This window comes from Manis javanica, chromosome X, assembly GCF_040802235.1.
Source record: "Manis javanica isolate MJ-LG chromosome X, MJ_LKY, whole genome shotgun sequence".
Lineage (NCBI taxonomy): Eukaryota > Metazoa > Chordata > Mammalia > Pholidota > Manidae > Manis > Manis javanica.
This window is the reverse complement of record NC_133174.1, coordinates 92,777,239-92,804,318: the sequence shown is the minus strand read 5'-3', so window position 1 is coordinate 92,804,318 and position 27,080 is coordinate 92,777,239. Positions and strand designations below refer to the sequence as shown.

The following is a 27,080-nucleotide window of genomic DNA, read 5'->3' as shown; positions in this document are numbered from 1 at the left end:
ATTACAATAAAAGTTTTTAGGGGTTATATTTCTGATCATAAATATAATCCACACTAATGTTTATAAATGTTTAAAACAGACTAAAGTACTCAGATGAAGATATAAATCAACAATCTATCATCATTGAAAAATAATTGCAGATATTTTGCTTATGTAGTGTACATCTTTTTTCTCTTTTGCAATATAAATCACAAGGTATGGGGAAAGGATATAACTCTACTTTTTAGAGAACAGTTTGCACTTCATCCAGCCCCATCTTTTGACTTTATATCAGATGGGAAACACTGCACATATATGTACAGTACAGTAAATCCACCCATATTATGCTCCCTATTCATGGTTGGGAAGTCTAATAATAACAATACTGATTTAAAAAGTGAGTATTTACCAATCACTTATGTAGTATCAGGTACTGTACTGAGTGTTTTCCAAATATTATCTCACCCAATTTTCACTACAGGAATATGATGTAAGTACCATTCTCATCCCACTTCAGAAATGCTGATATGGAGGCTTGGGACAAAAGAGGTCTTGCTAAATATCATGCAACCATCAACTAATGGTGCCTAGGTTCAAACTCCAGTTTCTCAGACTCCAAAGCCAACACTCCTACCCCAGGATTATATTGACTGTGACTCTGTGAATGCATGTTCATGATCAGGTTCCTATTTCATACAGTTGAAATCAGTGATTTTCAGCAAAAGGGAGCTTTCTTCAGGATGGACTTCAAAGAGCCATTGTAAACCATCTCTCTCCTGCCATAATGAAATTCTCACCTACTAAGTTACCCACCCTACAATGAGAGACCAGTGAGATACCTATTTTTTGGGTATATATGTCAGATTCCTTAGAGTTGTTTCCCAAAAGCTTTCAGTGCAGATATACCCCAATTCATTACCCACAATGGGGAGCAAGGTATGTTTGGACTCCCCTCAGGGATCTGGCTCTGGATTTACAGGAGTGAACAGTTGAGGACCCATGAAGATACTGCCCTTTGACTCTGGAGAAGATGGTATTCAGCAGCCATGGGTCAAAGGTGCTCAAACCCCACTTTCTTGCAGGCCCGTGCATGAGGATGTGGTTGCCCACCCAGAGACTAAGTCCAGTAGTCACCTCCATTTATTCATGACCACACACTGAGAGGCTGGTATGTGCCAGGTAGGAAGACAGTGCTGGTGATAGACCTGAGGCTCAGCCAGTTCCTACTACTGTGTTTCAACATTTAAAGGGCCATTGAAATACCACTAAATGCTGTATACTCTGGGCTGGTTTTCTCATTTACCCCTGAGGACAGCTCTGTGACCAAGGTATAAGGTATCAGGAGTCTCACTTCACAGAGGACCAAACTGTGGCTCACAGAGCCTGAGTCACCTCTCTAGATAAGTGGCAGGATGGGCATGAGGTTCCATCCCTCACCCTCCCCAGAGGACACAAAGTAGCCTCTCTATTAGAAGATGGTGGTTTTCCAGTGCTGGAAAAATGGTGGGATCACACTCCCCCACAACTGTGGCCCCATAGGTACTCACTCAATAATCCCTCTAGGTAATGAAGGTGACAAAGTCTCACCCCTTGTCCCAAGAGGCCTGGGTGTCTCACCACATCAGTTGGCTGATCCTTGAAAGGTGGGTGGGGCTAAGGCAGAAGCTCAGTTGTTGCCCTTGGGACAGGTGATCTGGAGGAAAAGAAGGTGATATGCATGGAGATACTTTAAACAAATGTACTTTAGATTTCATTTGTTCAGTCCTAGCAGTATTCAAGCTATCCATTATTATATCCATTATTATGGGTGTGTATACATATACATATCCATTATTATACCCACTATACTGACCAGTCTGATGACTTTAGGAGAGTTTAAGCAAATAAAAGAAACAATTTTGCAAAAATACATCAAAAAGACCATTCATCATGATCAAGTAGAATTTATTCCAGGGATGCAAGGATGGTACAAAATTCAAAAATCCATCAACATCATCCACCACATCAACAAAAAGAAGGACAAAAAACACAGGATCATCTCCGTAGATGCTGAAAAAGCATTTGACAAGATTCAACATCCATTCATGATAAAAACTCTCAACAAAATGGATATAGAGGGCAAGGTCCTCAACATAGTAAAGACCACATATGACAAATCCACAGTCAACATTATGCTTAATAGCAAGAAGCTGAAAGCTATACCTTTAAGATTGGGAACAAGATAAGGGAACTTCTATTCAACATAGTACTGGAAGTCCTCGACATGGCAATCAGACAACACAAAGAAATAAATGGCATCCAGATTGGAAAGGAAGAAGTTAAACTGTCCCTGTTTGCAGATGACATGATATTGTACATAAAAAACCTTAAAGACTCCACTCCAAAACTACTGTATCTAATATCTGAATTCAGCAAAGTTGCAGGATACAAAATTAATACACAGAAATCTGTGGCATTCCTATACACTAACAATGAACTAGCAGAGAGGGAAATCAGGAAAACAGTTCCATTCAGAATTGCATCAAAAAGAATAAAATACCTAGGAATAAACCTAACCAATGAAGTGAAAGACCTATACTCTGAAAACTACAAGACACCCATGAGAGAAATTAAAGATACCAATAAATGGAAACACACCCCATGCTCATAGGTAAGAAAAATTAATATTGTCAAAATGGCCATCCTGCCTAAAGCAATCTATAGGTTCAATGCAATTCCTATCAAAATACCAACAGCATTCTTCAATGAACTGGAACGAATAGTTCTAAAATTCATATGGAACCACAAAAGACCCCGAATAGACAAAGTAATCCTGAGAAGGAAGAATAAAGCAGGGGGGATCTTGCTTCCCAACTTCAAGCCCTACTACAAAGCCACAGTAATCAAGACAAATTGGTACTGGCACAAGAACAGAGCCACAGACCAGTGGAACAGAATAGAGACTCCAGACATTAACCCAAACATATATGGTCAATTAATATGTGATAAAGGAGCCATGGACATACAATGTGGAAATGACAGCATCTTCAACAGCTGGTGTTGGCAAAACTGGACAGCTACATGCAAGGATTATTGTTTAATCCCATACACAAAAGTAAACTCAAAATGGATCAAAGTCTTGAATGTAAGTCATGAAACCATAAAACTCTTAGAAGACAACATAGGCAAACATCTCCTGAATATAAGCATGAGCAACTTCTTCCTGAATGCATCTCCTCGAGAAAGGGAAACAAAAGCAAAAATAAACTCATGGGACTACACCAAACTAAAAAGTTTCTGTACGGCAAAGAACAACATCAACAGAACAAGAAAACATCCTACAGTATGGGAGAATATATTTGTAAATGACATATCTGACAAGGGGTTAACATGGAAAATATATAAAGAACTCACACGCCTCAACACCCAAAAAGCAAATAACCTGATTAACAAATGGGCAGAGAATATGAAGAGACGGTTCTCCAAAGAAGAAATTCAGATGGCCAATAGACACATGAAAAGATGCTCCACATCACTAATCATCAGGGAAATGCAAATTAAAACCACAATGAGATATCATCTCACACCAGTAAGGATGGCCAGCATTGAAAAAACTAAGAACAACAAATGTTGGCAAGGATGCAGAGAAACGGGAACCCTCCTATACTGCTGGTGGGAATGTAAGGTAGTTCAACCATCGTGGAAAGCATTATGGAGGTTCCTCAAAAAACTAAAAATAGAAATAGCATTTGACCCGGGAATCCCACTCCTTGGAATTTACTCAAAGCATACAACTTCTCAAATTAAAAAAGACATATGCACCCCTATGTTTAATGCAGCACCTTTTACAATAGCCCAGATATGGAAGCAACCTAAGTGTCCGTAAGTAGATGAATGGATAAAGAAGATGTGGTACATATACACAATGGAATACTATTCAGCCATAACAAACAAATCCTACCATTTGCAACAACATGGATGGAGTTGGAGGACATTATGCTCTGTGAAATAAGCCAGGCAGAGAAAGACAAATGCTAAATGATTTCACTCATTTGTGGAGTATAACAATTAAGCAAAACTGAAGGAACAAAATGGCAGCACACTCAGAGACTTCAAGAAGGAACTAGTGGTTACCAAAGGAGAGGGGTTTGGGAGGCTGGGTGGGGAGGGAGGAATTGCATGCTGAATCTAGTAAGATGAAATTTAATAGTATAAATATTAAACACTGCATGGAAAATAACACAAAAATATTAAAACTTGGCTATGGAAGATAACACAAAAACATTTCTGAAAACCTGGTTTAAGATAGTACATGCTAAAACAATGTTGGAGTTTTATTAAATTCTTGGTTTAAAAGACTAGTGTGCTCATCCAGACATACAATCACATAAGATCTAAGGCAAATTACCAAAGTCAGTATTCAGACAAGTAAATTAATAGCACCTAGCTTTATATGTATATCCTCAGCTGAATAGAAGACAGAGGGAGGCACATTATGGCTGAATTTGGAAAATAATTTTCAATAATTGGAACCATAGAAAAAATTAAATTGACAGCCTTGTTACATGCATACATTGAATGAATGGTGAGAGGTGACTGTCAGCATTGAGCCAGGAAGGAACCTGATAAAAAAATGAATGACATAGGTTCTGTTCAATAAACAGCTCACAGTCTAACAGGGAAAACAGACCAATAAAAAGAAAATTGTAACAAGTTTGATAAAGGCTACAAAAGGAGTGATGAAGGATGCAGTGTGTAGCAAAGGTAACAAGCTTAATGGGATGAAAAGTGCATTCAAGAAAGGCTTCCCACAACCTAAGTGTCCACCTGTAGATGAATGGATAAAGAAGATGTGGTACATATATGCAATGGAGTACTATTCAGCCATAAGAAAGAAACAAATCCTACCATTTGCAACAACATGGATGGAGCTGGAGGACATTATGCTCAGTGAAATAAGCCAGATAGAGAAAGACAAATGCCAAATGATTTCCCTCATTTATGGAGTATATAACAATGAAGCAAAACTGAAGGAACAAAATGGCAGCAGACTCAAAGACTCCAAGAATGAACTGGTGGTTACCAAAGGGGAGAGGTGTGGGAGGGTGGGTGGGGAGGGAGGGAGAAGGGGACTGAGGGGTATTATGTTTAGTACACATGGTGTGGGGGATCACAGGGAGAACAGTGTAGTACAGAGAAGGCACATAGTGAATCTGCAGCATCTTGCTGCACTGATGGACAGTGACTACATTGGGGTATGGGTGGGGACTTCATAATATAAGTAAATTTGGTAACCACATTGTTTTTCCATGAGAAACCTTCATAAGAGTGTATATCAATCATGGGAAGATGGCGGCATGAGTAGTTCAGAGGAAATCTCCTCCCCAAAACATATATATTTATTAAAATACAATAAATACAACTACTCCTAAAAGAGACACCAATGGATGCAGTACAACAGCCAGGATACTTCTACATCTGTGAGAACTCAACATCACATGAAGGGGGTAAGATACAAGCCGCGGCCAGGAGGGACCAAAACGCTCCCCCACCCCAGAACCCAGCAGGAAGAAAGGAGTCAGAACAGGGAGGGAGTGAAAGCCCAGGACTGCTAAACAACCAGCTCTAGAAATCCACACCTGGAGCGCAGACACAAGGTGCATGGGGTGCTGGATATTAGAGAAACGGAAAAGCAAAACCTGTGGGCAGGTCCCCGCAACTGGCACCCCCAAGACAAAAGAAAAGCAAGTGCTTTCTGCAAGTCTTAAAGAGACAGGGACCCCATAGCTGCACAAAGTCATCCTGGCACACTTAGCCAGCAGCAGGGAATCCTGGGGAAACTTAGGTGCCCTAAACCCCGGGAAGGCAGCACAGCTCTGAAGCTCCTCATGGTGCAAAGCAGCCTGCCAGTCATTCCTCCAACTGGCACAGACCCTGACACACCGGCCAAGTAGTGGAAGAGTGGTAGCACGTGCTGGGGGTAGCTGCACCAGAAGGGACCTGGAGCAGATTGCATGCACCAATGGTGCCAGAGGAGACCAGGAAAGCCTTGTGCAAGCCCAAAGTGGCGGTGACCAAACAGCCCAGGTATGGTTCGCATGCACCGGCGGCAGTGGAGCCAGAGGAGCCCAGTAGAGGCCCACACAAGACAGCCCTGCACACAACTGAAGCGGAGCCAGAGGGAGCAGACGTGCTCCCAGCATCTGCTTGGAATCCCAGTCCAATACACAGCCACCAGGGTCAGACCCAAAGGCCGCCGCTGACACACAGCTGCCCAGCAGAAGTGCCGCTATCATGAAGGAGGGCACCTGGCATGCCTGCCCCTCCCCGCAGGGCTCCATGCTGCTCTGATGGAGACGCTGCACACAGCAGCTTAGGGGACTAACCCGGTGGCTGCTCCAGGAGTGCGGGTAACCGACACAGGCAGCAGAAAAGGGCAAGGAACCCAGCAAGCAGGAAAGGACTTTCTTCTCCCAGCTGACATACCCGCAACCTGCTTACAACCATGGCTATCACCATGAAAAGGCAAAAAAATTTAGTCCAGTCCAAGATAGGCCAGACAACACCTGAGAGAGGATCTGCAGAGACAGACCTAACCAGTCTCCCTGAAAAAGAATTCAAAATAAAAATCATAAACATGCTGACAGAGCTGAAGAGAAATATGGAAGAGCTAAGAGATGAAGTCTGGAGGGAGATTACAGACATCCAGAGGGAGATTACAGAATTGAAACAAACTCTGGAAGGATTTATAAGCAGAATGGATAAGATGCAAGAGGTCATTGATGGAATAGAAACCAGAGAACAGGAACACATAGAAGCTGACACAGAGAGAGATAAAAGGATCTCCAGGAATGAAACAATATTAAGGGAACTGTGTGACCAATCCAAAAGGAACAATATCCGCATTATAGGGGTACCAGAAGAAGAAGAGAGAGGAAAAGGGATAGAAAGTGGCTTTGAAGAAATAATTGCTGAGAACTTCCCCAAACTGGGGGAGGAAATAGTTGCTCAGACTACGGAGGCACACAGAACTCCCAAGAGACAGGACCCGAAGAGGACAACACCAAGACACATAATAACTAAAATGGCAAATATCAAGGACAAGAACAGAGTATTAAAGGCAACCAGAGAGAGAAAAAAGGTCACCTACAAAGGAAAACTCATCAGGCTATCATCAGACTTCTCAACAGAAACTTTACAGGCCAAAAGAGAATGGTATGATATATATAATGCAATGAAACAGAAGGGCCTTGAACCAAGGATACTGTATCCAGCACGATTATGATTTATATATGAAGGAGGGATTAAACAATTCCCAGACAAGCAAAAGTTGAGGGAATTTGCCTCCCACAAACCACCTCTACAGGTTATCTTAGAGGGCCTGCTCTAGATGGGAGCACTCCTAAAAAGAACACAGAACAAAGCACCCAACATATGAAGAATGGAGGAGGAGGAATAAGAAGGGAGAGAAATAATTATCAGACTGTGTTTATAATAGCTCAATAAGGGAGTTTAGTTAGACAGTAAGGTAGTAAACAAGCTAACCTTGAACCTTTGGTAACCACAAATCTAAAGCCTGAAATGGCAATAAGTACATATCACTCAATAATCACCCTAAATGTAAATGGTCTGAATGCACCAAATCAAAACACATAGAATAATAGAATGGATAAAAAAGCAAGACCCATCTATATGCTGCTTACAAGAAACTTACCTCAAACTCAAAGACATGGACAGATTAAAAGTCAAGGGATGGAAAAACATATTTCATGCAAACAACAGCGAGAAAAAAACAGGTGTTGCAATACTAGTATCAGACAAAATAGACTTCAAAATAAAGAAAGTAACAAGAGATAAAGAAGGACATTACATAATGATAAAGGGCTCAGTCCAACAAGAGGATATAACCATTATAAACATATATGCACCCAATACAGGAGCACCAATATATGTGAAACAAATACTAACAGAACTAAAGGAGGAAATAGAATGCAATACATTCATTTTAGGAGACTTCAACACACCACTCACTCCAAAGGACGGATCTACCAGACAGAAAATAAGTAAGGACACAGAGGCGCTGAACAACACACTAGAACAGATGGACCTAATACACATCTATAGAACTCTACATCCAAAAGCAACAGCATACACATTCTTCTCAAGTGCACATGGAACATTCTCCAGGATAGACCATATACTAGGCCACATAAAGAGCCTCAGTAAATTCCAAAAGATTGAAATCCTACCAACCAACTTTTGAGACCACAAAGGTATAAAACTAGAAATAAATTGTACAAAGAAAACAAAAAGGCTCACAAACACATGGAGGCTTAACAACATGATCCTAAATAATCAATGGATGAATGACCAAATTAAAATGGAAATCCAGCAATATATGGAAACAAATGACAACAACAACACAAAGCCCCAACTTCTGTGGGATGCAGCAAAAGCAGTCTTAAGAGGAAAGTATATAGTAATCCAGGCATATTTAAAGAAAGAAGAACAATCCCAAATGAATAGTCTAATGTCACAATTATGGAAATTGGAAAAAGAAGAACAAATGAGGCCTAAGGTCAGCAGATGGAGGGACATAATAAAGATCAGAGAAGAAATAAATAAAATTGAAAAGAATAAAACAATAGAAAAAATTAATGAAACCAAGAGCTGGTTCTTCGAGAAAATAAACAAAGTAGATTAGCCTTTAGCCAGACTTATTAAGAGAAAAAGACAGTCAACACACATCAACAGAATCAGAAACAAGAAAGGAAAAATCATGACGGACCCCACAGAAATACAAAGAATTATTAGAGAATACTATGAAAACCTATATGCTAACAAGCTGGAAAACCTAGGAGAAATGGACAACTTCCTAGAAAATACAACCTTCTAAGACTGACCCAGAAAGGAACAGAAAATCTAAACAGATCAATTACCAGCAACGAAATTGAATTAGTAATCAAAAAACTACAAAAGAAAAAAACCCCTGGTCTAGATGGATTTACCTCAGAATTTTATCAGACATATAGAGAAGACATAATACCCATTCACCTTAAAGTTTTCCAAAAAATAGAAGAGGAGGGAATACTCCCAAACTCATTCTATGGTAAACCCACAGCTAACATCATACTCAACAGCGAGAGGCTGAAAGCTTTTCCTCTGAGATCGGGAATGAGACAAGGATGCCCACCCTCCCCACTGTTATTCAACATAGTACTGGAGGTCCTAGCCACGGCAATCAGACAAAACAAAGAAATACAAGGAATCCAGATTGGTAAAGAGGAATTTATACTGTCACCATTTGCAGATGACATGATACTGTACATAAAAAACCCTAAAGATTCCACCCCAAAACTACTAGAACTAATATCGGAATTCAGCAAAGTTCCAAGATACAAAATTAACACACAGAAATCTGTAGCTTTCCTATACACTAACAATGAACTAATAAAAAGAGAAATCAGGAAAACAATTCCATTCACAATAGCATCAAAAAGAATAAAATACCTAGGAATAAACTTAACCAAGAAGTGAAAGACCTATACCCTGAAAACTATGAGACACTCTTAAGAGAAATTAAAGAGGTCACTAACAAATGGAAACTCATCCCATGCTCCTGGCTAGGAAGAATTAATATCACCAAAATGGCCATCCCACCCAAAGCAATATACAGATTCGATGCAATCCCTATCAAATTACCAACAGCATTCTTCAATGAACTGGAACAAATAGTTCAAAAATTCATATGGAACCACCAAAGACCCCAAATAGCCAAAGCAATCATGAAAAGGAAAAATAAAGTGGTGGGGGATCTCGCTCCCCAACTTCAAGCTCTACTACAAAGCCACAGTAATCAAGACAATTTGATACTGGCACAAGAACAGAGCCACAGACCAGTGGAACAGATTAGAGACTCCAGACATTAACCCAAACATAAATGGCCAATTAATATACGATAAAGGAGCCATGGACATACAATGGGGAAATGACCATCTCTTCAACAGATGTTGCTGGAAAACTGGACAGCTACATGTAAGAGAATGAAACTGGATCACTGTCTAACCCCATACACAAAAGTAAACTCCAAATGGATCAAAGACGTGAATGTAAGTCATGAAACCATAAAACTCTTAGAAAAAAACATAGGCAAAAATCTCATCGACATAAACGTGAGTGACTTCTTCATGAACATATCTCCCCAGGCAAGAGAAACAAAGGCAAAAATGAACAAGTGGGACTATATCAAGCTAAAAACTTCGGTACAGCAAAGGACACCATCAATAGAACAAAAAGGTATCCTAAAGAATGGGAGAACATATTCATAAATGACAGATCTGATAAATGATTGACATCCAAAATATATAAAGAACTCACACACCTTAACAAACAAAAAGCAAATAATCCAATTAAAAATGGGCAGAGGAGCTGAATAGACAGTTCTCTAAAGAAGAATTTCAGATGGCCAACAGGCACATGAAAAGGTACTCCACATAGCCAATCATCAGAGAAATGCAAATTAAAACCACAATGAAATATCACCTCACACCAGTAAGGATCGCCATCATCAAAAAGACAAACAACAGCAAATGTTGGAGAGGTTCTGGAGAAAAGGGAACCCTCCTACACTGCTGGTGGGAATGTAAATTAGTTCAACCATTGTGGAAAGCAGTATGGAGGTTCCTCAAAATGCTCAAAATAGAAATACCATTTAACCCAGGAATTCCACTTCTAGGAATTTACCCTAAGAATGCAGCACTCCAGTTTGAAAAAGACAGATGCACCCCTATGTTTATTAGTGTACTATTTACAATAGCCAAGACATGAAAGCAACCTAAATGTCCCTCAGTAGATGAATGGATAAAGAAGATGTGGTACATATACAGAATGGAATATTACTCAGCCATAAGAAAAAAACAGATCCTACCATTTGCAACAACATGGATGGAGCTAGAGGGTATTATGCTCAGTGAAATAAGTCAGGCAGAGAAAGACAAGTACCAAATGATTTCACTCATATGTGGAGTATAAGAACAAAGGAAAACTGAAGGAACAAAACAGCAGCAGAATCACAGAACCCAAGAATGGACTAACAGTTACCAAAGGGCAAGGGACTGGGGAGGGTGGGTGGGAAGGGATGTATAAGGGCGGGGAAAAAGAAAGAGGGCATTACGATTAGCATGTATAGTGCGTTGGGGGCACAGGGAGGGCTGCGCAACACAGAGAAGAGAAGTAGAGATTTTATAGCATCGCACTACGCAGATGGACAGTGACTGTGAAGGGGTATGTGGAGGGTACTTGGTGAAGGGGGTAGCCTCGTAAACATAATGTTCTTCATGTAATTGTAGATTAATGACACCAAAATAAAAATTGAAAAAATAAATAAATAAAAAAGAGTGTATATCAATCATACCTCAATAAAAAAATTTTTTAAAAAAGAAACAACCACATGATCATCTCCATAGATGCTGAAAAAGCATTTGACAAAGTTCAACATTCATTCATGATAAAAACTCTCAGCAAAATGGGAATAGAGGGCAAGTACCTCAACATAATAAAGGCCATTTATGATAAACCCACAGCCAACATTATATATTATATTGAACAGCGAGAAGCTGAAAGCTTTTCCTCTGAGATCTGTAACAAGACAGGGATGCCCACTCTCCCCACTGTTATTTAAGATAGTACTGGAGGTCCTAGCCATGGCAATCAGACAAAACAAAAAAATACAAGGATTCCAGATTGGTAAAGAAGAAGTTATACTGTCACTATTTGCAGATGACATGATACTGTACATAAAAAACCCTAAAGACTCCACCCCAAAACTTCTAGAACTGATATTGGAATACAGCAAAGTTGCAGGATACAAAATTCACACACAGAAATCTGTGGCTTTCCTATACACTAACTGAACCAACAGAAAGAGAAATCAGGAAAACAACTCCATTCACAATTGCATCAAAAAGAATAAAATACCTAGGAATAAACCTAACCAAAGAAGTGAAAGACTTATACTCTGAAAATTAGTTCAACCATTGTGGAAAGCAGTATGGAGGTTCATCAAAATGCTCAAAACAGACTTACCATTTGACCCAGGAATTCCACTTCTAGGAATTTACCCTAAGAACGCAGCAATCAAGTTTGAGAAAGACAGATGCACCCCTATGTTTATCGCAGCACTATTTACAATAGCCAAGAATTGGAAGCAACCTAAATGTCCATCGATAGATGAATGGATAAAGAAGATGTGGCACATATACACAATGGAATACTACTCAGCCATAAGAAGAGGGAAAATCCTACCATTTGCAGCAACATGGATGGAGCTGGAGGGTATTATGCTCAGTGAAATAAGCCAAGCAGAGAAAGAGAAATACCAAATGATTTCACTCATCTATGGAGTATAAGAACAAAGGAAAAACTGAAGGAACAAAACAGCAGCAGAATCACAGAACCCAAGAATGGACTAACAGGTACCAAAGGGAAAGGGACTGGGGAGGATGGCTGGGTAGGGAGGGATAGGGGGCAAGAAGAAGGGGGGTATTAAGATTAGCATGCATGGGGGGGAGGGAGAAAGGGGAGGGGTGTAAACACAGAGAAGACAAGTAGTGATTCTACAACATTTTGCTATGCTGATGGACAGTGACTGTAAAGGGGTTTATAGGGGGGACCTGGTATAGGGGAGAGCCTAGTAAACATAATATTGGTCATGTAAGTGTAGATTAATGATAACAAAAAAAAAAAGAAAGAAAGAAAGAAAGAAGAAAGAAAGGAAAGAAAGGAAAGAAAGGAAGAAAGAAAGAAAGAAAGGAAGAAAAAAAGGAAGAAGGGGAGGAAGAAAGAAAGAAAGAAAGAAAAGAAAGAAAGAAAGAAAGAAAGAAAAGAAAGAGAGAGAAAGAGAGAGAGAGAGAGAAAGAAAGAATGGAAGAAAGAAAGAAAAAAAGAAAGAAAAAAAAAGAAAGAAAAAAAAAAAAAAAGAAAAAAAAAAAAAGAAAGAAAGAAAGAAAGAAAGGGGGATTACTCCCTGACAGGATAAAACTAACTGTAAATCAATTATTAATGCATGCTTTAAATATCCTTAATTTTGATCACTTAAAGGGTGTCAGATGATCGGCTATGGAGGTACATTTTTCTGATAATACTCTTTTCTCTTAAAAAAAAAAAAGCAGTTCCTGTGTGGTGACCTCCAATGAGTTCTACACAATGGTATAAAGGGCATATCAAAGTGTAGGCAAAGGGTCTGTTTGTGTTTATACAGAGGATAAAAGCCTAATTTGGCTACCCAGAAAATGAACTAAGAAACAATATGAAGAAGAACTTCCAACATCAGCCCTCTCTGGAAGACTCATACCAGAAGATGATCATCAAAAAACCTCAACAACGATCCAGGCACTGCTACAGCTGTAGCTGCATTCATCCCACCGGTTCCTGAACTTGCCATGGGAATGAAGAAGGAGATATCTAAGCTGGCCTGTGCATACAGTAAAACAACAATTTGACTGGATCTATACTGTTGGAACTCAACCAAGAATTAGGAGAAGTGCAAGTTGTAGCACTCCAAAATCTTACAACTGCAGACTATCTACTGTTAAAAGAACATATGGGATGTGAACAGTCCCCAGGAATGGGTTGTTTTAATTTGTCTGATTTCTCTCAGACTGCTCAAGTTCAGTTGGACAATATCCACCATATCATAGATAAGTTTTCACAAATGCCTAAGGTGCCTAACTGGTTTTCTTGGTTTCACTGGAGATGGCTGGTAATTATAGGTCTGCTTTGGTTATGTAACTGTACTCCTATTATGTTAATGTGTGTGTGTAATTTAAATAGTAGGTTAAAACCTATACATGCTGAAGTTACTCTACAAGAAGATATGTCAAAGAAATAATCAATCTTCCCATATTTTCTTCCGCCTGCTACTTCTATAGCTTTTCTTCTTCCTTCCTAATTACAACCCTTAAATAGAATTCGTGCCTCATATCGAATTTACCGAGTATCATACTTCCTCCAAGTGGTAAAGATACCTCAAGACAAATGCTGGGCATAGAAACCACAGGACATAAATATGCAAAGAAGTAAACAGCTAACCTTTTCAAACAATATAGCTTCTCTCTCACTTACCAACTTTACATTTCCCTGTATGTTCCCGGAAGATGACTGGTTAGCCAGAGACAGGTAAGATTCCTCAAGGGAGGAACAACCTAAGACAGGCACAGTCGCAGGGGGGCCATCAGGTGAGAAATTGGGGATCAACAGAGGTGAGGCTTAGAACCTCACCCCCCCTTTTCTGAGAGAAATCTTCTGCATCCGTGGATGTTTTATTGCCCATGTATAGCTTGGATTAACATTGGATTAACACATAGTCTACAGGCACACACCTGATCATCTACATTTGCTCTGTTACAACACTAAACTATGTTTTCTACCTGTATCTTGCATCTACCTACCACTGCAGCATTTTATTAAAAATAATAATAATAAAGTGAGAAATGTGGTATGCACATATAAATCAAGTATAAAAATCAAACAAATATTCATATTTGAACTGATTGTTTATAGTTCATAATGTGTGATCAAAATCGAAAGTTTCTGTGATGACTGCCCTTGTACTGTTCACCATGTAACTTATTCACTATGTAAGAATTTGTTCTCCATATAAGAACTTGTTCATTATGCTTCAGAAGATTGGAGACTGATGAAAATTAGGCTTGGGGTGGATTAATGATTGTTCATTGAGCATTGACTCCCCTATACGGAATTTTATTGTTGTTAACAACCATATGATCAATAAATATGAGAGATGCCCTCTCAAAAAACAAAAAAAGAAACAATACTTTTGGAATTTAAAAACATATTCTAAATGAAAAAAAATCGTTTGAAAATCAGACAAAGAACCCTTGCAAACTCAATTTATATAATGGGTTAGTGTCCATGATTTGTGAAGTGCACTTAACAAATAGGATGGGAAGTAATCTGAATAGCTAATTCTTATAAAATATATATGGCTAATCAACATGCTATATATTGCATACAAAGCAACACAAGGACTTATAAGATGCAAATATAAATCCTAAGAATTCATATTAATTGGAAAAGACAAAATGTAAAAGATAAATAATGTGATTCCTCTTTTGGAATAAACCATGCATGTGTGCAGGTGTCTATGTTCATGTATGCCTCACCTACACGGACACATCTGGAGAGGAAGCACCATTCTATGACAACAGGCCCCTCTCGGTCAGGGGGTGGAGGTTGACCAGTGAGAGAGGAAGGATAATTTCAATTTATGAATATACTTTTGTGTATTATTTGAGATGGTGTATTCAGGAAGAATGCATTCTCATAAAAATTTGAATACAGAAAATTCTTGTGAACAGACTGGTGGAGGTAATGTGAACACGTATTCATTACTTTGGAAATGCATTTGTTGTATTCAATTTTATGGGAAAACAAAATAGATTATAAAACCGACTCACAGAACCCAAGAATGTACTAACAGTTACCAAAGGGAAAGAGACTGGGGAGGATGGGTGGGAAGGGAGGGACAAGGAGTAAAAAGGGGTATTACAATTAGCAGACATAATGTAGGGGGAGGCACAGGGAGGGCTGTACAACACAGAGAAGACGAGTAGTGATTCTATAGCATCTTACTACACTGATGGACAGTGACTGTAATGGGGTATGTGGTGGGGACTTGATGATGGGGGGAGTCTAGTAACCATAATGTTGCTCATGTAATTGTAGATTGATACCAAAATTTTTTAAAAAACTGAATCGACAATGTATCTGTGTGAGTGTGTATGTGTGGGTGTCTGTCTCCTCTAGCTCTATCACCCCAAACACTCACACACTCACAAGAGCAGTTTTCTCTCCAGTTTAGAGCAGGGCTGAACATCCAATCAGATTTAGACAACCCGAAAAATGAACACAGACGGATTTCTCACAATAAACGCAAAGTTCCAGAAAATACTGGCTAATACCACTAAGTCAAGATCACAGCCTGCATCCCTTCCTTCTGCCTCTTACTGAGACTCTCAGAACTGCAATGCTCGATCTGGCCAACGGATGGCATCCATCTCCGTTTTTCTCTTTTAAGGAAAAGGAGTACATTTTGCAAAGAATAACAAATGTTATGAAATTATTTGTTTACTATGATACCAATTCTGCTAGGAAAATTAATGTATATTAAACCAGTTCGGTCCACTGTTGACACCAATCTACATCGCGTTTATTGATTTATCTCTTCACTCATCAGTGCAGGCTGATGTGTCCACAACTTAGAGTTCCCCCCAAGAAAGCAGGGCATTCACCTGAACAGGCTGCCCACACCATCTGCCATCCCCTTTCTGTCATCCCCTGTCAGAACACGGGACACAGCTGTCCTCACCCCGCTCCTATGCTCCATCCTCTCTCAGCCACCTCCCACCTGCCCTGACACCGCCCTTAGCCCACCTACCTCCAACTGCCAAGGCGCGCTACTGTCACCTGGTGTTTCATCGTATGCAGGCTCTGGAGTATGTTTTCAGTCTTCTTTTATACCTGTGAGATTTTTTCAGACAGAATTAGAATCATTTTGTACGTGGGTACAAAGGCTGGGCTTTAAGGGAGGGTACTGTATATTTTGATGGTTGAATAAACGTCTTCGTAGAGAAATTTGAAAAGTAGAGATACTTTGGTGCCACCTCCTGACAGAAGTTTGAACTGCAGCTTGAACATCGCAGAGACCAGGAAGGTGGAGGGAAAGGGTGTGGCCCAAGAGATGTTTCTGAAAGTCTAGGCAGAAAAGGGGAAGAGGCATTGCCATCCTACAGGGATATTGATGACCTCTAGACAGAAAGCGCAGCCTCTTAATATGCTTAAACGAAAGCTGTACATGAGAACAGAAAGATCATTTTTATTTTTATCCTTTGAGACCCACAGATGAAGACCTATGTAAACAAAAATGGATCCATGCCATTTATGATCTTTGCAGGCTGCACTTGTACTCATGACCATTTTTCTATGTGAATACATTTTAAAAATACATTTCTATGATAACGTTTTAAGTTAACAACAAAATTTGTTGTTTTTTTTTACATGGATGTAGTGGTTCATCATTATAGATGCCCCCAAATTAATTTCAGCAGTACCATACTGAAGAAAATTTAATTCCATTACTATGTTTTCTGTTACAAACAATGATACATGCCCACTGTGTCCTGACATAGTGGAAGGGGCAAGGAGATTCTCTAGGGTCCCTTTTATAAATCTAATAATCCTATTACCGGCTAAAATGCTGTTTTCCCCAGGACTGTGTCTTGGAGACGATGAAGAATAAAGTCAGCAGACAAGAGTACAGAGCAACCATCAAAATTTTTAATAAGGAGTGAAAGGAAAAATAGAGATTGCCTCTAAATGGGCGGGGATCCAAGAGTGGATGCCATTAGAGTGGCAGAGTCTAGAGTTTATGAGCCAAAAAGAAGGAAGTTTACAGGATTGGCAGGAGCTTGTTGCTAGGAAGACACTTTTGTTTTTCAGGCTGAATTCTCCAGATGCTCAGGAGGTAGCCCCTTGTTTCTCATGCTGTATTATCTAGATGTCAGGGATGTGTTTCCTTATTTACTGTAAGGCCTTGATCCTATTTTCCTCCTGCCTTCCTTTTACTGGGGCCACAAATTCTAAGGCTGCCTATGTCTCACTAATTCCTGCCTCAGTCCCATTCATATGAGGGCTACACCCTAATGACCTAATCACCTCCCAAAGGCTCACCTCTTAATACCGTCTTGTTGGAGGTTAGGATTTCAACATATGAATTTGGTGGTGGACACGGACATCCAGTCCATATCTGAAGGACTAATATATTACCTATGTTTTGCTGATATAATTGTTCAAATTGCTCAACTTCAAAGGAAGTTGCAGACAGCAGGGAAGCCATAGGGTGAGTCTGGAATGTCTTGCTGTGTTCTATATAAACATACCATTTGAATTAAAATAAAGTTCATTCTTTGGTTAAGGGTAGATTCAGATACTTGTGGTAGATCAAATGAACAGTGGTGTAATTGCACAAGCTAATAATCTTACATAAGAGAAATCTAGAAGTGAACAATCCAGGGACGTTCTGTTCCTTCCATGCAGTGGGTCAGTGATCCAGGCTCCTTGTGAGACAGGGACCGTCGGTGTAGTCAGAGTAGGGTGAGGGCCTCCAGAAAAGATCCCTACCAAAACTCCATATTAAACAATTAAACAAAGACAGAGTCACATTAATTCTCTAAAGTAAAATATCAAGCTAAGAATATAAGCATTCTTCAGTAAAGATTAGTTAAAACTAAAAAGCCAGGGATAACGTGGCCTGGAATGTTTGAACATCCCCCAGATAAGAAAATACCGCAGCATAGCCCATGTCTTGTTTGTGTCAATTAAATGAGGCTATTGTAAAATTAACTCTAACCTGCTAAAAAGCCCAGTTTACCTTTAACTTTATCCAGATGCTGCTTTTCCTCCTACAGCCCCTAATCAAGTAATATATAACCTGGGCAATTAATGTCACAGGCAGGCCCAGCCATAAACAACATAGTGAAGGGCAGGAAGGATTCCATCTTAAAGATAAGAAATTAAGACTATTTAACAAACAGACAATAACCCAGCTCACCCTGAAAGAAAAACAAGCAGCCTGGATTAATACGCTCCCAAAACAAGAAACTGCTATTCTAAGAAAGAATCAAGGCAGTAAATTTCTTAAGTTAACTCCGCAAAGTAGTCTGGAAAACTGATTAGAAACTTAGTGTCTCTTTAAAAATAAACACTTAGAGACATTCTGGTGGATCCACCTCCCTAACTCTTGTCTCTCAACTGCCTATAAATCCCCTAGACAATGCACCAACATGGACTCCCTTGTCCCTTCCTGGCGTAAGCCAAGAGCTCTTGTTAGGGTGCAGGCTTCCGAGGCTTCCCCAGAGAACAAACTACACAGGCATAGAGATGTAAATTCAAGCAAAGTCTTTATTCAGCCAACTAGTTGGGGTCCAAGTCAGCCCGATGCAGCGGGTCTCAACAAGGACCCCAACTAGTTGGCTGAATAAAGACTTTGCTTGAATTTACATCTCTATGCCTGTGTAGTTTGTTCTCTGGGGAAGCCTCGGAAGCCTGCACCCTAACATTTGGGGGCTCGTCCGGGATCTCGAGCGGCTTCCCTGAGAACAAAGGACAGCTGGAGGCAAGGTCTAATTGTCCGGACGGGGCAGTGTAATTCGAGGGTCGCCCCCTCGTGTCTGCATAAATCCATTATAAAGCGGGAGTCGCCATCCTGTGTATGGTCTCGGGTTAGTAGTCCTGAGTGAGGAAGTCCGGGCTGGTAGTCCCGGCCCCCAGGTTAGTGACCCTGGGTAAAAGTCCAGGTAACCAATCCTGGCCCTAGGGTCCGAGTGACTCGGCCTTAGGAAGGCAAATCCGATCGGCAGAAAACTGGCGCCCGAGGAGGAAAAGATTGAGCTCGTCACCTTGCGGCAGTCCGAGTGGATGCCCTTCAGGAGAATTACGAGAGTTTTTGAAGACCCTGAAAGTGGTGAGTGTGGTGCGCACCAGAGTGAGAGAAGGACCGGTCCGAACGAGTGCGATCAGATGTGGTGTGTGTGTGCTTAGTGTTATCATTGACTGTTTTACTGTGTTTTGGTTTCGGTTTATATTTTTTTGCGCTTCTCATTTTAAGTTTCCTTGTTCTAAGGTTCTCCTGCTCTCTCCGTTCCTCCTTTCTGCCACTACATCATTCCCCGCGGGCACGGGTCGGGCAATTAAGAGCCATTAGGGCGCCCACCGCTAGAAGACTCCCGTGACAGGATAAGGGGGTCACAGCCGCGAATCCCAGATAAATTCGCGTCCCCCGTGGAAGAAAAACTGTGCAACGACAGGCACTTGTTCACAAGCACATACAACAGTCATTTTGTTTGAAGTGGCATCTTCATCCTTCGCCTTTGTCTCCCTCATATTCTTTTTCCTTCTTTCTCACCATGAGACAGACTCAGACGACCCCCTAAGTGTGTAAATGAATATATCTTTCTACCTCCGGATGGTATTAATGAAATTGATTTAAAGACAAGCGCTTGTGAAAATTGGGTATTCTAAAACTTTCAGAAAACCTGATAAAAAGTGTTAAGCATTAATGCTAATTTGAGTTTGCCTGAGGCGGGCATGTCCTTGTAGTTATCAGCTGCCTAAATTTACCTGAGGTCATTTAAGTCATGTTATCTGCTAAATCTTTTAAAAAATAAAATGCTTAAAGGCTTGGCTTTGTCTAATATTCAGTAAAGGTCTTGTAAGTAATCTAGAATAGTTGTTACGAATGAGTGAACTAAATGACTGAAGCAAGTGAACCTCTTTTTAATTGTGTGTTACAGTGTGTATACCTACCTACTGCCTGAGAATCTTTGTAGAAACCTAAAACCTTAAAGTTTTGCTAAGTTAAGAAGATATACTCTATGAGAGATTGTGCTGTAAAGCTCATGGTTACAGAAATTATAAAATGTGTTCATAAATTTGTCAATCTAAAGAATGTTAGTTTAACAGTTTACAATGGCCTGCTTCTCGGTGTTCACTGGAAATTAAAGTTTCTAATGGTTTTAAGTTTTAATTAAAACTACTTAAAGTAATAAAACATTTCTCTATGCTAAAAAATGTATGTTTTAATAAGAAAAAGTATAAAGAATGAAAACTCTTCTGCATGCTAAAAAATGTGTTTTGTGATAAAAGAAAGTAACTTTGTTCTAAAGTACAGCTATTTATTTAAAGAAAGAAAACAGCGTGGTGCCTTTTGTTGTGGAAGATCCGCTCAGCCTGTTGCTTTGGGGGGAGGGTCAAGATGTTTAGAGATAAGGTGAGATAAACCCAGTCAAGCTGCAGGCAAGCCCAGGCATAATTCTCACCGGTTTATGTGCTTGGGACCATGGGGCAAATGAAGAATAAATTACTATATTCTTACAGATATAGTCGTGCCTAGTGAAATTAAAGCGAGTCTTGATATCAAGTGCACAGCAAAATTAGAATCTCGTTTCCAGTTAAACAGTTTTCTTTAACTGTTAGTCTGCTCTTAATGTTGAAAGATCAAAGCAGTTTCTCATGCTTAAAGTCTCAGTGAGTTGCCAGAATATTAAAAAAAAAAAAATGAAATCGTAATATTAAAAAGACGAAAAGCTAAAGTTTGTTAACAACTGTATAAGCTTTATTTGCCTTTGAAATATTTTGTTATTGAAAACGATTGCATGGCCTGAGAAATTGAATTATTTATTCCATATATTTTTATAAGTGGAAAAATCTCTAACCAACAAATGATTAAAGTTGTTACTGATTATTTGTTTTCTTAATTTATCCACCTAAGCAGAATGGTAACAAAGCTTTTTTCAGCTGATTAAATGCACTTAGTTAACAAACCAAAATTTATTCTTAAAAATTAAACTAGAATCTAGACAAGATTATGTTTCTCCCAGAAAAACAAGTTTCACTGTAAAAGTTTAAATGGACAAACGTGTGACCACTTTTGAGAAAGGTTGTAATAGATTTTTTTGACAACCACCAGGTCTTCTTGTTTAATTTATATGCTGTATGTTTTAAAAAAAAAAAAAACGTGGGGGATGAAAGGAAAGGAGCGACACATAGCAGCAATTAACCGGAGAGTTCCGCTTTATTAGGGAAAGGTGCTAGGTTATATAGGAAGGGGCATGAATTGATTGAGGTGTCACTTCTACGGAGCTGGTGGCTGTTGGCTAGGTGCTGGGATTGGGAGGGGAGCGAGAGGTGATTGGGCTTCAAGTGGCGCCGGCGGAAACCAAGGACCCCGAAGAGAAGCCGGAAGTTTGCCATCTTACTAGTAGTAGTCCTTCAGAGGACTCTTCATATTTTTTAATGCAAATGATCTTAGAGCTTTTAATAGAATTTGCATAGCAGCTTATATCTACTATTAAAGAGTAAAACATTCTAGAAGCTTTCAGAGAAGACCTGTAGACTTAAGCACTTTCTCTGCTTTTTTTGTATCTGGTCTTGGACACTTATGCTAAGTTCAAAAAAAAGTGCTTTTACCTCTAGTTAACTCTGATATTTTCCAGAGGGCCCCTGGAACATGTCAGAAGAATTTTTTCTCATTAGAGAAAGTATTTGACTAATTTGGCTTATTTATCTGATATATATATATTTATTTACCAGGAAAGCACTGTCAAAGAGAATGATGCTAAACTTTGTTACTAAATGTTTTGTATTACAGAAATATCAGAATTTCCTTATGTCAACTGTCTTACAGTAAGCTCTCATCAGATCTTTAACCATTGTCATTTGTAAGTCTTTTGTCATTTATAGTATTATCCCTAAACTGGTAAAGAACTAGATTTCAGCAGAACAGGTATTAGTTACATAAAATTACATAAACTAAAGAAAATGATTTTGTGTCTTTTTGTTTCAAATGTTGCTGATAAAGTGTTTTAACCTTGTTCTCTTAAACTGACAACAGTTTAGTAAATGACTATCTTTATGAGCAGAATTGAAACTTCCTTCTCTCTACCTGATCCGTCCAGAGTTTAAAAACTTTCAGTGACTGTTTTTGTATTCCATGGCAGTATGTTTATTTGCATGAGTTCAATAAGAATCTGCTTTCCTTGTGAGAAGACTACTTAAGAACACTGGTTATACTGCCAGGGCTTTGACTGGAATGTCATACCTGAGAGACATGTGCATGGACTCAGATGTGAACAACTTTAAGGAACTAAGATTGACTTTATAAAGCCAACAAAGCCCCTTGGAAGAACTGGCCTGGTACCTTGCTTACAGAGTTCCCAGCAGCCTTACCAGGTGAGTAAAGAAGGTCACTTCCTGGCAGGTTCAGAGACCTCGAGAAGAGAAGAATTCATCCAAATCTACAGGTACTGCAGGCAAAGCCTGATGGCAAGTCTAGCTTGGCTGTCTGGCCTCAAGAGGCCTTTAAAAGTTCAATCTGAAATTCCTTACAAAAAGTTCCAGCAAAGCATATTTAAAAGAGCCTGTGTAATCAATTGCTCTTCTTGCTGCACCTGTGCAAATGATCAAGCCAGCTGTTAATTATTTTCTTAACCTGGTTACTTCTAATAAAAATGAGGGTGATTTTAGAGAAAAGTATTGTTTCAATAACTGCAGCCTCCAGAATAGAAAATCCAACTCCAGATGTTGCTACATAACCTAATAACACAATTTGTTTTATCTTGCCTAGAAGCCACAAAACTGCAAATAGTAATAGAAGCGCCAGCCTTCTGAAGCCCTCTCAACTGACCAGTAATAGAGACCTAGCTGCACCCTTTACTGCACCCCCTTCTCAGCACGAAGCAGCCAGAGCGGTCATCGCCCCTTTTCCCTAGCAGCAGCTAGAGTCCCTATCTGTAGAAGACAAAGACCGAGACTCACTTTATCCTCTGCAAGTAGGCAAAGAACCTGCATTGAGAGAGTTCCTAAAACTTACACCTCCCTCTACAACAAGACAGAAGTAATCAGCACCACCCCAGCTTATTCTAACAAGTAGTAGGCCCGCCAAACCGGAGTCACTCCATGTGTTACCTTTATCAAAGAATGCATTAGCACCGTGCAAATCATAGTGTTGAGACAGAACTATCAGAGTGTTAACCAAACAGATGACCCCTAATTTCATGATTGAAATAGATACATGAAGAAGAGGGGAATGTAAGAATAGAAATAGGTTAGCATAAGCATAGCCATCTTAAAGGCCTAGAAGCCATTTTCTGAGTATGTGACTTAGAAAGAAAAACTGGAACTGGGTAAGGCCTTGAAAAACAAGTTAATCATGAGCACCGGGTGGTGGGCAGCTGTGACCCTTGGTCAGCTAACCTTGGTCAGTAAATCTTACATACCAAGCTTATCGTGCAGAACCTCCCTAACCATTGAGGAGTAGTCTTACCCTGCCCTTGCTTAACCCCAGGATATATGTCTTGCAAGAATAATGTATAGTTATAGAAAATTGCTATGAGTTAAGTGCTTTGAAATTGCTATATAAACCCTTGGCTCTGAGTGCTCAGGGTCCTTGTTGAGACCCGCTGCATCGGGCTGACTTGGACCCCAACTAGTTGGCTGAATAAAGACTTTGCTTGAATTTACATCTCTATGCCTGTGTAGTTTGTTCTCTGGGGAAGCCTCGGAAGCCTGCACCCTAACACTCTGTTCTTTCACTTTATCTCTAAATAAAAGCCTGTACCTTGCTCTCCTACCTTGACTGTTTGTGAAGCTCATTCTTCAGCTTCGTGACCAAGAACCCCGGCATCACTTGCACTCACTATTGGGAGACAATTCTTCATGTAATTTCTACATGTCTTACAACAGCTTTTGTCCAGAAATCTCTTTTCAAGGATGTTTAAAGAGCAAACAGGTGGGAAGATGAAACAGTGTCTCTCTCCAGGTCAGAGGACAAGTTGTGATTCCTGGATCTGCTGGGCAGAGATTGGTCAGATTTGGCAAGTCCTTATAAAATTGGGGTGTTTTTAAGCTCAGTGTTCCTCATCTGTGATGAAGACCTACTGTATACGCAATATCAACTTGGCTGCTCTGCATCATTACCATGGCACTTAGAGGGCAAGGGAAAACAATGCGAGCATGAAGCTCATGATGCCTGCTCTGCTAGAAGTAATAAACTGTCTAAATCCAGTTAGTTGTCTTGTCTCTTTGTCTCCTTACCTAATCAGTGAAAGTGTGTAAAGTCAGCATATTCACTGCAGTAGTTGTGTAAGAATTCCTTGGCTTGACCACTTGAAACTCACTACACTGTCACACATGGTGTGCTGTCCTCATCCTCTTAGTTGAAATTATTTCATCCAGCAAAAAAATGGAGAAAAGGGAGAAGAAGAGGCAATAGCATATGCCAGCAAGGGACTGTCTTGAAGCTGCCACACAATGTTACTGTTTCATCAGTAAACCAAAATTGTATGTATAAATGTGCAAGCAAAACATACCAAACTCTTAGAAATAATTATCTCTCTGCATATGGGAGTGGGGAAGGTTTCCTCGCTATCTACATGTTACATTCTTGTATAAATTGAAATGTTTACAGTATACATGTGTGGGTAAAGTTGCAATATTTCCAGATTATCTCCCCAGGCTTTAGTACATTTGCATATCCACAGAGATGGAGAGAAGTTCATCTCCATGTCAACAGATAATTATCTGGGCAACGGAGGGTGTGTCTGAACCTGAGAGTTTAAAGGGAGAGGCTGGCTTGCTTGCTTGCTTTGCTTCCTTCCAGAGTAGGGGAGAGAGACAGTGCTGGACTGCAGTTTGTAAGCAATAAATGGGTTTTAAACTTTATTTCTCCCTTTGACTGATTTTGGTTTTTAGAGGTATTTTGCCCTGGGATTTCCTCTCCCCGGACTTACATCTGGAGGCAGTCGGCAGGGTGCCTCTGAATCTGAAATCTGTCATAATAGGTGTGACCTTTGGGAGGGCTGCTCCTGTGGATGGTAGGGAGGCCCAAGCCGGTGCAGCAGCAGAGGGTTCCACTTCACCTGTTATTATCCCCCCAGCTGTGGGGCTTCCAAGTTGGGAACTCCTACTGGAGAGTTGGTCTAGGGTAAAGTACCTCTTAGAGGGGTGGGGCCTTCCCCAGAACTGGGGAAGGATGGAAACACCAGAAGCTGCAGAATTAGCCTTCTGTGAGTTGGAAGACTGCTTGGAGACCTTAGGGAGCCATGTAGCGGATGGCATTGTTGTCTCTTTTCATCAAGATAGTGGAAAATGTTATACAGGGGGAAAGAGGATTATCAAGAGGGTTAGCGAGTAGAGAGAGGGACTTAGGTGAGAGAGGGACACACTTCAGCATTGCTTGGAGGATCTGTGCAATAACCTATGGGATGCTGTTAAAGAAGAGAGACAGTTACTGAAAATACAGGTCACGCTTCTAGAAGACTCCTGAGCAGCAAGCGGGGAGGCGGCAGGAAAAGCCGCATTGCAGGAGGAGGTCGTGGGGGAGCAGGAGGAAAGAGTAGTGCCTTCAGCCCCGGAAATAGTGGAGGAGTAGCCGTTAGTGGAGAAGCCCGAGGGAGAAGAGGAGGAGGCGGGGCCATTGGCAGATGTGCTACCCAGGCCACTGCTGGAGGTACCATCTTCTCCTGTTATAAGGCCCGCACAGCTGTAATTAAAAAACTAAAAATGAGTGAAACAACTGCAGGCTCCTCAGGGGGAGGATCAGCCCCCTCCCCAGGTTGTGGAGCACTCCATGCTCTGCCCCTGTACCCAGGATGAGCTGGTGGACATGAGCGTCCGGTATAGGCAGAGGCCATTGGAATCTCTGCCTGCATGACTTTTATGTCTCTGGGATATGGGGGTGGAAAACATTGTTGTGTCAGGTACTGAGATGAGTAGAATGGCTTCCCTGATGACTCACCGTTCCCTCTGGCAACGGTTACAAAATGCCTGGCACGCCTCAGGGAACCAGACACTCCTGGAATGGCTGACAGCTTCCACCAGGATAATGAGGGTGATTTACCATATTTTCCTAGTAGTTGGAAAACGTAAGCAGGGCTCCAACAGGTACTGTGGGAATTGGGTATGAAAAACATCATCTATAATGTGGACCCCCAGGGCCCTGATGAGGAGGTGTTCACTATAGGAATGAGAAACCTGGTACTGCATACAGCTCCCACATCTCTCTTTGGGTCCCTAGTGAATATGCTGTTAGGGTCCAGGCTTCCGAGGCTTCTCCAGAGAACAAACTACACAGGCATAGAGATGTAAATTCAAGCAAAGTCTTTATTCAGCCAGCTAGCTGGGGTCCAATGTCAGCCCGTCGCAGCGGGTCTCAACAAGACCCCGAGCACTCAGAGCCAAGGGTTTATATAGCATTTTCAAAGCACTTAACTCATAGTAATTTTCCACAACTATACATTATTCTAGCAAGACATACATCCTGGGGTTAAGCAAGGGCAGGATAAGACTACTCCTCAATGGTTAGGGAGGTTCTGCACGATAAGCTTGGTATGTAAGATTAACTGACCAAGGGTCACAGCTGCCCACCACCCGGTGCTCATGATTAACTTGTTTTTCAAGGCCTTACCCAGTTCCAGTTTTTCTTTCTAAGTCACATACTCAGAAAATGGCTTCTAGGCCTTTAAGATGGCTATGCTTATGCTCACCTA

At 40.5% G+C, this 27,080-nt stretch overlaps 1 long non-coding RNA gene across 2 annotated transcripts in view; it reads right to left on the bottom strand.

The window, feature by feature from the left end:
- LOC108408445 (uncharacterized) overlaps positions 1-16,591 on the bottom strand; it is a 37,125-nt gene extending 20,534 nt beyond the window's left edge. The window contains exons 1-2 of one of the 2 annotated variants that reach the window (XR_005058614.2): positions 16,415-16,591; positions 1,527-1,672 (exon numbers count right to left, since the gene is read on the bottom strand). This is a non-coding gene — a long non-coding RNA (uncharacterized lncRNA). The remainder of the gene's footprint in view (positions 1-1,526; positions 1,673-16,414) is intronic. The other variant, XR_012127387.1, reaches the window with a different exon arrangement.
- Positions 16,592-27,080: the final 10,489 nt, after the last annotated feature.